This window comes from Phyllobates terribilis, unplaced genomic scaffold (assembly GCF_046119375.1).
Source record: "Phyllobates terribilis strain yellow unplaced genomic scaffold, ASM4611937v1 Scaffold_60__1_contigs__length_8166268, whole genome shotgun sequence".
Taxonomy (NCBI): Eukaryota; Metazoa; Chordata; class Amphibia; order Anura; family Dendrobatidae; genus Phyllobates; species Phyllobates terribilis.
Genome location: NW_027362820.1, coordinates 819,184 through 832,999, shown reverse-complemented (window position 1 = coordinate 832,999; position 13,816 = coordinate 819,184).

Genomic DNA, 13,816 nt, shown 5'->3' with positions numbered 1-13,816 from the left:
CACCACATAGTCCTCTATACCGTATTATGAGCTCCATATATTGCTCCATATAGAATAATGGACCCCATAAAATGCTCCACGCAGGCTGTGCCCCCATATAATGCCCCATGCAGGCTGTGACCCCACACATAATGCCCCATGCAGGCTGTGCCCCCCACATAATGCCACATGCAGGCTGTGCCCCCCCCCCACATAATGCCCCATGCAGGATGTCCCTCTCCCACATAATGGCCCATGCAGGATGTCACCCCCCATATAATTCCCCATGCAGAATGTCCCTCCCACATAATGCCCCATGCAGGCTGTGCCCCCCACATAATGCCCCATGCAGGCTGTGCCCCCCCACATAATGGCCCATGCAGGATGTCACCCCCCATATAATTCTCCATGCAGGATGTCCCCTCCACATAATGCCCCATGCAGGATGTCCCCCACACATAATGCACCATGCAGGATATCCCCCCCACATAATGCCCCATGCAGGATGTCACCCCCCATATAATTCCCCATGCAGGATGTCCCCCCCACATAATGCTCCATGCAGGATGTCCCACCCCACATAATGGCCCATGCAGGATGTCATCCCCCATATAATGCCCCATGCAGGATGTCACCCCCCCATATAATGCCCCATGCAGGATGTCCCCCCAACACATACTGCCCCATGTAGGATGTCACTTCTCTCCCCATATATTTCCCCATGCAGGATGTCCCCCCAACACATACTGCCCCATGTAGGATGTCACCTCTCTCCCCATATATTTCCCCATGCAGGATGTCACCTCTCACCCCATATAATGCCCCATGCAGGATGTCACTTCTCCCCCCATATAATACCCCATGCAGGATGTCACTCCTCCCATATAATGCCCCATGCAGGATGTCACCCCCCCATATAATGCCCCATGCAGAATGTCACCTCTCACCCCATATAAAGCCCTATGCTGGATGTCACTTCCCCCCCATATAATGACCCATACAGGATGTCACTTCTCCCCCTCATATAATACCCTATGCAGGATGTCACCCCCTATATAATGCCCCATGCAGGATGTCCCCCCCATATAATGCCTCATGTAGGATGTCACCTCTCACCCCATATAATGCCCCATGCAGGATGTCACTCCCCCCCATATAATGCCCCATGCAGGATGTCACTTCCCCCCCCCATACAATACCCCACGCAGGATGTCCCTACCTCCCCCCCATATAATGCCCCATGCAGGATGTCACTTCTCCCCCCATATAATGCCCCATACCTCCATACATAAAAAAAAAATCAAATGCTCACCTCACTGCTCACCAGCTGTGGAGAGGTAAGTATTGTGCCGGCCGTGGTCCTGGGCAAGCATTGGGGGGGGGGGGGAGCAAGGCCCACTAGCTGGCGCTGGCACCACTCTTCCCTGCTCACCGGTCCCATAGCGCGCCAGGGTGCCCGACAGCAAGTGGGCCCCTCGCCTACTCAGGGCCCCGGCACTTGCCTGGGTGTGCTGGGTGCTAGCGCCAGGTCTGCCCAGCGTCCGGTTTGTATCCTCCCAACATCATATCAGTGTAAATCATCTGGGACATAATATGGGGGGAGAAGTTTTTGCATCTGTAACTTTTTTCCTGCATCTTCAATAAATCAGTATTATTTCTTATTCTTTTATAGAGCGTGATGGATTCATTGGTTCCGGCGAGAAAGCCGCATATGAGCGACTATGAAACTTCCAAACTCATCAGCAGTGGAAATTTTGGGTGAGATTTCTGTTGCCATAATCTACATTTCTCAGGGTTCCCTATGACAATGCTTCTGCCCCTGCACTCTGCCATTCAGTGTTATCATAGGAAATTATATGATCTGTAGCAAATCAAACTGTAAGGAAAGCGATTTAAATAATATAATTACATACAATATAATATATAATAATATAATATTATTATATTCGCCTGTGCTAGACCCTCATCTGTTCTTATGCTGCCTCCTCCACCTGAGCTTTTCTGCTCTCCACTCTGATCTTTGTTTTGATGGGGGGGCTCCATTATGAAGCTGATCAGAGAAGTTGGCTACACATGGTCACATGAAGGGTGACACCATATTGATGTCAATGACATCTACACCCTCCACCATGACCATGTGGGCCCAATCACTGGCCTCAGCAGCAGAAGAGAGCCCTGGAGCACATTCATTTTGGACCAATTTTATTTGCACTAAATTGTATTTGGTCAGTTATAGCGAATCTGCCCAAAGAGAATTTCGATAGATTCTCGTATCTATAATGTGACCTGGGTGATGGCTCCGGCAGAAGTGGCATTGTGGAGACCTCCCATAGGTGATCTATGTAGTGCTATTTTATGTATTTCTAGATGTGGATTTATAGTGGCGGCCAGACTTCTAGTATTAAACATATGCAAATTGTCTCTTCAGAGAGGAAGCAAACTAGAACTCCACCTAAAGGTAGTAGCAATCCTAAAAGTCAATATCGACCCTTTAACAAGCCTTGTCACATGACTTAGGATAATAGCCAAAACCAAAATCTCAATTTGCAGGAACTGTGTTCTGGGGTACTGCCCCTCTTCAGTGCAAAGTGTGAGATATGGTTTGACTGGGTGAGAGGTGTCTGACCGGTATCCAAGGGGTTGACGTTTCTCCTTGCGGACATGAGGAGACTTTTAAGCCGCAATGCTCCTCTGGGAAATAGGATTGCTACTTCCTATAGGTGGCACTAGGGTGCTAGTTCTCTTCCTCTCTGAAAAGAGACAATTTGCATATTTCCCAGAAGAGCATTGCAGCTTAAAAGTCTCCTCACCTTGACATGCTTAACATGGCTTTTTCCGCAAGGAGAAACGTTACCGCTTGGATCCCGGTCAGATGCCTCTCACCCAGCCAAACCATATCTCACACTTTGCACTGATGAGTGCTTGTACCCCAAAACATAGTGTCCGAAAATTGAGATTTTGGTTATGGCTATTATTCCATGTCATGTGATAAGGCTCGTTAAAGGGTCGATATTGACTTTTAGAATTACTACTTCCTATAAGGGGCACTAGAGTTCTAGTTCTCTTCCTCTCTGAAGAGACAATTTGCATATTTCCCAGAGGATCATTGAGGCTTAAAAGTCTCCTCACCTTGACAAGCTTAACATGTCACTCTCCGCAAGGATACTAGTATTAAACATATAATGATTTCTATAGATGGATTATTAATAAGGATTTATTATAACCGATGGATTCTCCTTCTCTCCAGGGCCGTCTACTTAGTGCATCATAAAGACTCACACCAGACCTTTGCTATGAAGAAAATGGCTAAGCGGAACCTAAATACTGCACAGAGATTGGAATGGGCCTTTCTGGAGAGGGACATCTTAACATTTGCTGATTGTCCCTTTGTGGTCTCCATGCTCTGCTCCTTTCCAACTAGATCTCACCTGTGTATGGTCATGGAGTATGTAGGAGGTAAGACACATCTATTGTATTATATTCAGCCCATGTCTGCTTTCATCTTATCACTGCTCATATCATTAGGACATTGTTGGTTACATCCCCACAGAGCATTTACTATAGGTTATCTATTACCAAGATGCTCGTAAATTCATTGATCTTTGTGCAGGGGCGCTATGGGGCTCATCAGTCGGAGGGGGTCTGTCGACGCTCGGCAGTGGGCAGCATCCCTCCACCTGTCATCACAATTTCAGCGGTATTTGCTTCTTCAAGGAGGTGGGGCTGGTGGGGGCAAAAATACTGAGTAGGTGGCTAGTAGGGGCCAAAATACTGAAAGGGGGCCGTATGACTAGATATGGGGGGACTGTGAATGCTGAGTGGAGGTCATCATATTAAGTGGGGTGCTGTGGGGGTCCTCACTCTGTATGGAGGCCCCCATTCTGTGTGGGGACATCATACTGAGTGGGGAGTTATGCGGACCATTATATTGTGTGAGGAACTGTGGGAACCATTATCCTGAGTGGGAGGGTTGCTGTGGGTGCCATCACACCGAGTAGGGGGTTGTGGCTGGCCTCCTTCTAAGTGGTGACCTCCTTAGGAGAATTCACTGTGGGGATACCATACTCATTGAGTGTGGGTGTGGGCATTTTTGGGAGCATCATACTCTAAAATGGCCATAAAAGTTGTATTGCTGGTGAGAACACCAAGCTGCTTCAACAGGGATATAAATATATTTCTTTTTTATTTTTTAGGGTGGGGGGCAATTACAACTTTTGATTTGTGATTTCTATGTACGCCACTATCTGTGTGATCTCCCCAGGATGTTTCAGCTCACTGCTCATTATACATCATGGTTATCTGCTCGTGGTATATCATGGTTATCTTCTGTATAAACCCCTCACCGGTCATATTTCCTTTCTTCTATAGGTGGAGACTGTGGGACCCTTCTAAGCACCAGGGGTCCTTTCTCTGTCCCCATGGCCCGCTTGTACTTTGCAGAGGCGGTACTTGCCGTGGAATACCTGCATAGTTACGGTGTGGTGCACAGAGACCTGAAGCCGGAAAAGTAAGTGCCCCCGTAGTATAATAAAGTGGGGAAAGTTGTCATTTATTATCATTCAGTCTGTGAGGCTAAAACCATCTTCTCTTTTGCAGCCTCCTGATTACATCTACTGGACATATTAAAGTTACCGATTTTGGGATTTCAAAACTTGGTCTAATGATACCGAAAACCAACACCTACAAGGAATTAGCAGTGGACATCTCCAGAGAGTTCCAGGACCGTGAGGTCAGCATCACCTACAAGAACTTAGCTTGTTATTTGCAAATCTCATCACACTATTGTCTCTTCTCTACGTTCTTCCTTTCTAGAGAACTTTTCCACTAATATTTTATCTTCTGCATTGTGTTTTAACGATGATATCTTGTCATAATAATTGTTTCATCGATTCTCATCTCTATGTTCTGTTGGTTTCCAGTTCTGTGGCACCCCATGTTACATAGCCCCAGAGATCATCCTGAAAGAAGGCTATGGAAGACCTGTTGACTGGTGGTCATTGGGGATCATCCTGTATAAATTCCTGCTGGGATGTGTACCATTTGATGCTGATTCCCTCACTGAGCTTTATAAAAGGGTTGTCATTGGTGAGTAGAATAATCCGATCATTGCGTTGATTGGTTACATTTGTTTAGTTATTTCCTTTGCTTTATGTTACAGTCCAGTAAAGAGGTTTTATTTTCTATAATTTTCTATGTAACAGGAGAATTAATTTGGAATTGTGATCGCGCTCCACCCCTGGATGCTCAGAATCTCATCACTGAGCTGCTCAGAAGAAATCCTGTGCGTAGACTTGGGACAGGTAACAGATATACTAGTATTAATATTCCCTTATTAGACCAAGGACATATCGCTCATGTCCATGAAGATCAGCATTTCTCTATCAGCTCATCTACTGTATTTCTAGTTCTCCACACTAAGACTTTCAGTTTATTTCCTTCATGTCGGCTCAGTTTTGTCATTAGTTCAGATTACGATAAACTGTTCAGATATGGAGCCAGCCCTGACCATGTTCGCATCACTTTTGTTTTTCTTTTTCTAGGAGGAGCATTTGAGATCAAGGTTCATCCATTCCTGAGTGACTTGGACTTTGACAACATTCTGAGCCAGGAGCTGGAGTATGTTCCTCAGCTTGTTTCAGACGCAGACACCAGCTTATTTATCAGTAAGTAGAAGGAGACGTCATCTAGACTAAGCGACTGTTTGTCTCATCTTCCCTAATATGTGATCATCTGTTCCCATTAATATTAGTGATAAATAGTGACTGTGTTATACTGACAACCTCTAATAATGCTTCATTACCTATTTCTTGTAGATCATTCTGATATAAACAAACATCTGGTCTCAAAGGATGAGGAAGGCACAAGTGAGAACAATGAGAGCCTTGACTTCCAAAATTTTACGTCATCTTCTGAAAAGCTTTGTAAAGTAAGTATGTGATTAATAAATCCAAAATATGTAAAAAAAAATAAAAAAAACTCTAAAAGTACATAAAAAAAATATTTTATATCTTATTTTTATCCGTATTTAGCTCTGTACCATCGCTACCAGGATGGTGAACAATGAGGATCCCAATGCCCCTCCAGAGTATACACAAGAAACCAACACAAACATCTCAGAAATGTGAGTAGATTAGAAAGGGTCATTACTGGGAGTTCCAGGCTGATCTATGTACACAACACCAAATATAGGACATAAATAACAGAATATCAAATGCAGCATTCACCGCTTCATGGTTAACGGTCATTGTACTTTTGGCTTCAGAAAATGCAGAAGATAACAGCCCATAATTGTGGCATGTCATGCATTTTTAGCACTGCCTACTCTATAGGAGAGCTGTAGTATTACTTGCCAGACATTCTTGGTAGTTGTGTTCTGATCCATGGAAGGTAGTTTGGAGCAGAAAACCTTCCCCACTATGACAGTCATATGTCCTATTAGGCCTTATAGTTAGTGTTCTTATAGTGAGACAACCCATTTTATACTGTGTTTACTTACGATTTACATGTTTTTCTTCTTCAAACAGGCAGAAAGAATCTGTTCCTGTATGTAATACAGACGATGCTGTTACCATCTTGCCACCCTCGTCCCCATTGCCAGGTATGTACATGTCTACAGCACCAACAATGTGAATGTTGACTTCAAGGCTCAAATATTTCCACATGGTTTTTCTGGTCTACTATGTTATCCATGTTTCATGGATCTCAGCTATGTTGACCATGGGTTCGTACTGTATCCCTATTTCCCTAATTTTGTACAGGAGTTTTTTTTCATGTATTCTGTATATTACGTTGTATCATCTAGTAACCTAGTGAGATATAGCGACTGTGTTATACTGACACCCTCTAACAATCCTTCCTTACCTATGTCTTGTAGATCACTCTGAAGAAAACAACCATCTGATCTCAGAGGATAAGGAGGGCACAAGTGAGGACGATGAGAACTTTATCTTCCGAATATTTGCATCATCATCTTCTGAGAGGCTTTCTAAAGTAAGTATGTGATCGATAAATCCAAAATATGTACAAAAAAGGATCAGCAAAATGAAAAAGTATATATATTTAATAACTTATTGTTATCCACATTTAGCACTCTACCACCACTAACGGGATGGTGAACAACGAGGATCCCAAGGCCCCTCCAGAGTGTACACCAGAATCCAACACAAACATCTCAGAAATGTGAGTAGATTATGGGGTCATTACTGGGAGCTCCAGGCTGATATATGTGCACAACATCAAATATAGGACATAAATACCATAATATCAAATGCAGCATCCACCGCCCCATGGTTATGGGTCATTGTGCTTTCAGCTTTCGGAATTGTTGGAGATAACAGCCCATAATTGTGGCCGGTCATGCACTTTTAGTGCTGCCCTCACTGTAGGAGAGATGTAGTATGAAATGCCGGCCATTCTTGGTAGTTGTTTTCCTCTCAGCTCTCTATAAAAAGTAGTCTTGAGCAGAAGACCTTCCCCACTATGACAGTCATATGTCCTACTAGTCCTTATAGTCGGTGTTCTTCTAGTGAGACAACCCCTTTTATATGGAGTTTACTTGAGATTTACATGTTTTTCTTCTTCAAACAGGCAGAAAGTATCTGTTCCTGTATGTAATACAGACGATGCTGTTACCATCTTGCCACCCTCGTCCCCATTGCCAGGTATGTACATGTCTACAGCACCAGCAATGTGAATGTTGACTTCAAGGCTCAAATATTCCCACATGGTTTTTATACAATACTATAGGTCTCTTATGTTATCCATATTATGACAAAGCAGATCCTATAGAATATATTGTTACTGATTTTTTTTTAAATTTTTCATCAGAATTTCCATCTCATGAAGAAAGAAAATCGGCAATAAATCTGAGTATGGAGCAACAAAACTCAGAAAATGGAAAAAATGGGAAAAAGAGACGAGGTAAGTGTGAGAATCAACTCCATGTTGTGTGATGTCAGTGAGAATAATTCATGTGGAGTAGATGTCATCTGTCAGTGATGGGATTGTCACATGTATGATTGCTGACAATGACCCCTGACCTCTGTATGATAATATTCCTCTGCCGTCCGGCCACAGTGACTGCATAGCATTATCATGTAATATGGAGTCCCATCACTTACATTATATTTATTTCTCTTCTCATAGGTTCCATCTTCCGCCGGATCTTATCATCCTGCCGGCGTGGATTATCCAGGGCTGCTCGCGCATTTGCATGCTGTCACTGTTGCCCTAAAACCATCTAAAAGACGGGACACCTAAGCATCCAGCGCACTGAAGTCCAGCAGATCCACCATCACTGCTGGAGCTGTATAGAAGGACCTTCACCATCTACCTGTGGCCTTCTGACTGGTCAACCTGGACAAGTTTCAGTAACGCCTCTGTCATCAGGCTCCGCGGTATTCATACTGCTCGTCTGACTTGTCATTTACTGATCACCTGGTATCTGACCTCGGCTATCTTCCTGACTTTGATTTAGTCTATTGATAATGTTCACGATTTTATTCATCCCATTATTAATTAAAAAAAGTAAAACCTGTTACTGTTGCTCTGATTCCTTTTTGTCTTGAATTCACAAATACTTGTAACTCACTAATTGCTCTTCTTCTCACTAAATGTATTTCTCATTATCCTTAATGCAGCAGTCAGTCTCATATTTCTGTCCAGCAGTTACACTGGTGCCTCCACCCTGTACCAGTCATTACACTCATCCACAAACCTCTCCACACTGCTGCACAGTCCTGCATCTCTACCATATCTACACTCCAATGAGCTAAGATTAACATCCTCCATAATCAGGACCTTCCACTCTCATGTCCAAGATATTTTCTCTGCTGCACCAGCTCTCAGGAGTGCACTACTGCAGGCAATCATGTTCATTCCCACTATCAGAGATTTTAAGTGTGCAGTAGAAACAGATTATTTGTGGCAGGACTATCAAATCACCTCACTATTCTAAGTTTTTCCTACAGCACTCAGTAGCACTTAATATTTGTACATATACAGATAATGGTTGGTGACTGGTTCATGCAGCCTTAATTCCACAAAGATAGAAATAAAAGGTCAACATGTTTCATACATCCAAACCATCCTTAATCATGGCAGAAAAACATAATTTTAAGTTCCCACTATGAATATTTGGTGAGATATCACAGCTGTGTATTTTCACAGCACAGAGAACACATCTTACAGATCAGCAAATCACAGGGTGCTGACGCTTAGTGTTGTAGTTTTGAACAACACCATTCATTTTATCTTATAATGTGTTGAAAAATGAGAAAAAATGCCAGGTTTGGGTTCCTTCATTTTACAGTGTGTATTGTGTTGGAAAAACAAACTGACAAAATGATTCAGAATCAGTAGTACGATTACTGTGATACCAAACTCATAAGGTTTATATATATATATATATATATATATATATATATATATATATACAGTGTTTAGCATAAATCAGTACACCCAAATAGATTTGTCAGCAAACCTGTACTTTCCTTTCAGAATCATCATTTTATATGGGATACCATACTACAAAATACTCTCGCAAATTTGAGCCATTGAATGCAAACAAGATTTGGTATTTTGAAGACCCCAAAAAAGTAATTTTCTTAACAAACTCATTCAAGATCATGTTTCAAAAATGAGAACATCCCAGTAACAGTCTTAAGAGAAAAGCTAAGTTTAGACAACAAAATTCTAATTAACAAGAACTGAACCACAGGTAAGTGTAATTATTCATTAAACAGATGTCCAGCAGACAGGTGTCTGTAAAAGGAAGTTACTTAATAAAGAAAACTCCTTCCCATTTCATGCTATCACCAATGGTACCACATAGAACGGAAATGTCACAAAACCTGAGAAAATAATTTCTTTGCAATAAATGTGAAGTCCAGAAGAAGATCAGCAAAACTTTACTTATCAGTCAGAATACTGTAGCAAAAGTGATGCAAAACTATAACAAAGATGGAACTGCAACCATCTTACAGAGACGTCCAGGCCGACTATGGAAGTTAACACCTAAACAAAAGCGTCCTGTGATGAGAAGGGTAAGTGGCACCACATAGAAGAGAAATGTCACAAGACATTTCTGAGAAAGAAAATAATTTCTTTACAAAAAATGTGAAGTCTACAAGAAGATCAGCAAAGCTTTTCTTATCAGTCAGATGGAAGTTAACATCTAAACAAAAGCATCTTGTGATGAGAAGAAAATCGACAGGCAAATTCATTGCTATTAGCTGAAGAAGTAGAAAGCCAAACCAGGGCGAGTGTTTTCCATGACACGACACGGTGTACACTGCAAATGAATGGCATTCATGAGTGTCCTCCACAAAGGAAGCCTCTCTCCCTTAAAGCCCATGAACAATAAAAGTCCGTCTACAATTTGCCAGGGTCCATGCTTAAAACTATGAGGACTACCGGGACTCTATACTGTGTATGTGCATCTTATGTGTATGTCCGTATTTTATGTTTGTGTGCACTATGTATATGCATACGTTAAAATGTGTATAGAGTATTAGCATGTGCAAATTTTATATGTGTGCCTAATATAAATATATATGGAAATGTATATGTAGGTGGTGCCTGATGGAGGGTGGGGGGCCCAGATCAGAAGTCCTGATTAAGGGCCCTTCACTGTCATTGTCTGCCCCTTATATAAACAGTAAAATCCTCTTTAATAACTGGACTTCCATTGGGGTGGACTTCTCATAGATGGCCAGTATGCATACTATATTGTGAATCTGGGCATCTCTCACAGAAAATCTGATCTGGATATGAGGGTGGTCTTCTATAAGCGGTGATGTTTTGGAGAGATTTAGGGAAAAGTCCCAATGCTTATCCATCGATCTGGTAATTTGAGTAAAATATTTGTGTTGATAACTGATCACAAAGTCACAAAATATGTAAGATTTGGCATAACCTGGTTCATTTTTCAAAAAGTTATGCTCAATTTTTTTAGCACCAAGTTTTGTTGCTTTTTTGTAGACTTACACTAACTTAGTATATTGTGTGAGAATTAAATGAATTATGAATTAGTTGGCCCATTTTACCACACTCTGGGGGTCCCTGACAGTCCTTCTTTATCTGCCCTGTAGTGATGCCAATGTAAACTTCCAAGTGACCGCGCAGTCAATCACTGTCACGAATGCAGGACAACCTATGATTAGCTAATTTTTGGGAAATCCTTATAACAAAAGGGGATTGAAAATATTTACAATTATTTTAAAAGCATTAAAAAAAAACAGACCCAATACTTATAATTAGTTTGTTGAAAGTAGTCTAATTAAAGGGAGCTGAAAGGATTAGAGATTATGAACCCGATTCACCAGTGTTTTTGCCAGAAAACTGGCATAAAGCTCTTGAAAAGTTGCAAAGTTTTGTGACTTTTCCCATTTTCACATAATTTTAACTTCTTTAAAGCCCAAGACGTACTGATACGTATCTGCGCCCTGGGACTTAAGAGCCTGATACGTATTAGTACATCTTTGCGATCGCGCCGCACACAGGCTGTGCGGGCGTGATCGCCGCCGGGTGTCAACTGATTGTCACAGCTGACACCCGGTGCTATGTGCTGGGAGAGGTCCCGCACATTAACCCCCGCAATGCTGCGATCGAAGTCGTTCGCAGCATTGCGGGGGCAAGGGGAGGTGATCGGGATAGTCACCTCTCCTGCCGGCGTCCAGCAATGTGTGCCGCGGCTTCCCGGATGTTGCCATGATGACCCGATTCACTGAGGGGTGCAGTTTTAAGAATGGTGTCACTTTTGGGTATTTTCAGTCATAAAGACCCCTCAAAGTGACTTCAAATGTGATGCGGTCCCTAATAAAATGGTTTTGTAAATTTTGTTGGAAAAATGAGAAATCGCTGGTCAATTTTAACCCTTATAGCTCCCTAATAAAAATAAATTTGGGTTCCAAAATTGTGCTGATGTAAAGTAGACATATGGGAAATGTTATTTATTAACTTTTTTTGTGTGACATATCTCTCCGATTTAAGGGCATAAAAATTCAAATTTTGAAAATTGCTTAATTTTCAAAATTTTCGCCAAATATCTGTTTTTTTCACAAATAAACACAAGTGATATCGAAGAAATTTTACCACAATCATAAAGTACAATATGTCATGAAAAAATATTCTCAGAACCAGGGGGATCCGTTGAAGCGTTCCAGAGTAATTATCTCATAAAGTGACAGTGGTCAGAATTGTAAAAATTGGCCTTCTCATTAACGTGCAAACCACTTTGGGTTGTAAAGGGGTTAAGGACTCTACCTGCATATACAGTCATGGCGGAAAGTGCTGGCACCCTTGAAATTGTTTCAGAAAATTACACATGTTTTATTACACGCATGTTTATTTCCTTTGTGTTTATTGGAACAACACAAAAAAACTGAGAAAAAAAAGGCAAATTGGACATAATTTCACACAAAACTCCAAAAATGGGCCGGAATACATATATATATTTTTGATGGGACAACACTGAAGATGCGACACTTTGATACAATGTACAGTAGTCAGTGTACAGCTTGTTTAACTGTAAATTTGGTGTGCCTGCAAAATAACTCAACACACAGCCATTAATGTCTAAACCGCTGGCAACAAAAGTGAGTACACCCCTAAGTGTGTTCTCAGCTGATGTTATTTGTTGGTTTTTCTTTGCATCCCGAACAATTTTCTTGGCAGTTGTGGCTGAAATTTTTGTTGGTCTACCTGACTGTGGTTTGGTTTTTACAGAGCATCTGATTTTCCATTTGTTAATCACAGTTTGAACACTGCAGACTGGCATTATCAATTCCTGGGATATCTTTTTGTATCCCTTTCCTGTGTTATACTCTTTTTGCCTCCCTTTCCTGTGTTATACAGTTCAACTACCTTTTCCCGTAGATCCGTTGATAATTCTTTTGCTTTCCCCATCTCAAAATCCAGAAACGTCAGTGGCTGGATCCCAGAAACTCACTCAGCTTTATGCACACACACTGATTACAAGCAAACAGGTCATAGGTGAGGATGTTACCTTTAGTAGCCATTCAAACCCATTTGTGTCAAATTCTGTGCATGTTATCAGGCCAAAATCACCAGGGTATGTGAACTTTTTGATCAGGATTATTTGGATGTTTTTGGTTGTCATTAGTGATGAGCGAGCACTAAAATGCTCGAGTACTCGTTGCTCGGGTCGAGCAAATTGAAATACTCGGGTGCTCAACCCGAGCAATGAGCCCAATATAAGTCTAGGGGAAACTTGAGCATTTTTCAGGTGGTTCCCCACGGCGGTCTGCAGAGGGCCTAAAAATTGCCCAAATCGATGGGAACTGTGCTCAAATGACATGGGAACAGCACGGGGAAGACCCCTGGAAGCATCTCTGACTCCCAGATCACTGCTGTCAACAACGTCGCCAGAGGATTACGCCACTTTTACGGCGTAAGGAACATCCTTTCCAGGGTGATGACTTGTATTTAAGGCAAAATAAATAAACAAAAACAAAAATACTCCTACACACCTTGGGCTATGTTCACACGTAGCATTTTTGACACGTTTTTGCACTTTTGCCTTGCTTTCAACCAAGACAAATGCATTCACCAGGAAATGTCATTTTAACATTTTACAACCTTATCTTGCCATGTGGTGTGTGACACATCATCAGACACATGCATACAGTGCTGAAAAGACATGGGAACAGCAAGGGGAAGACCTCTGGAAACATCTCTGACTCCCAGGTCACTGCCTAAATGTGTGCCCATCATAAGTGATCCTTGGCACATGCGAAGATGCCTCCCGCCATGCACCTGTCGTTGCAGACTTGCAACAATCACCGTCCACGTCCTTGTCCCACCGCAGTGTTCAGTT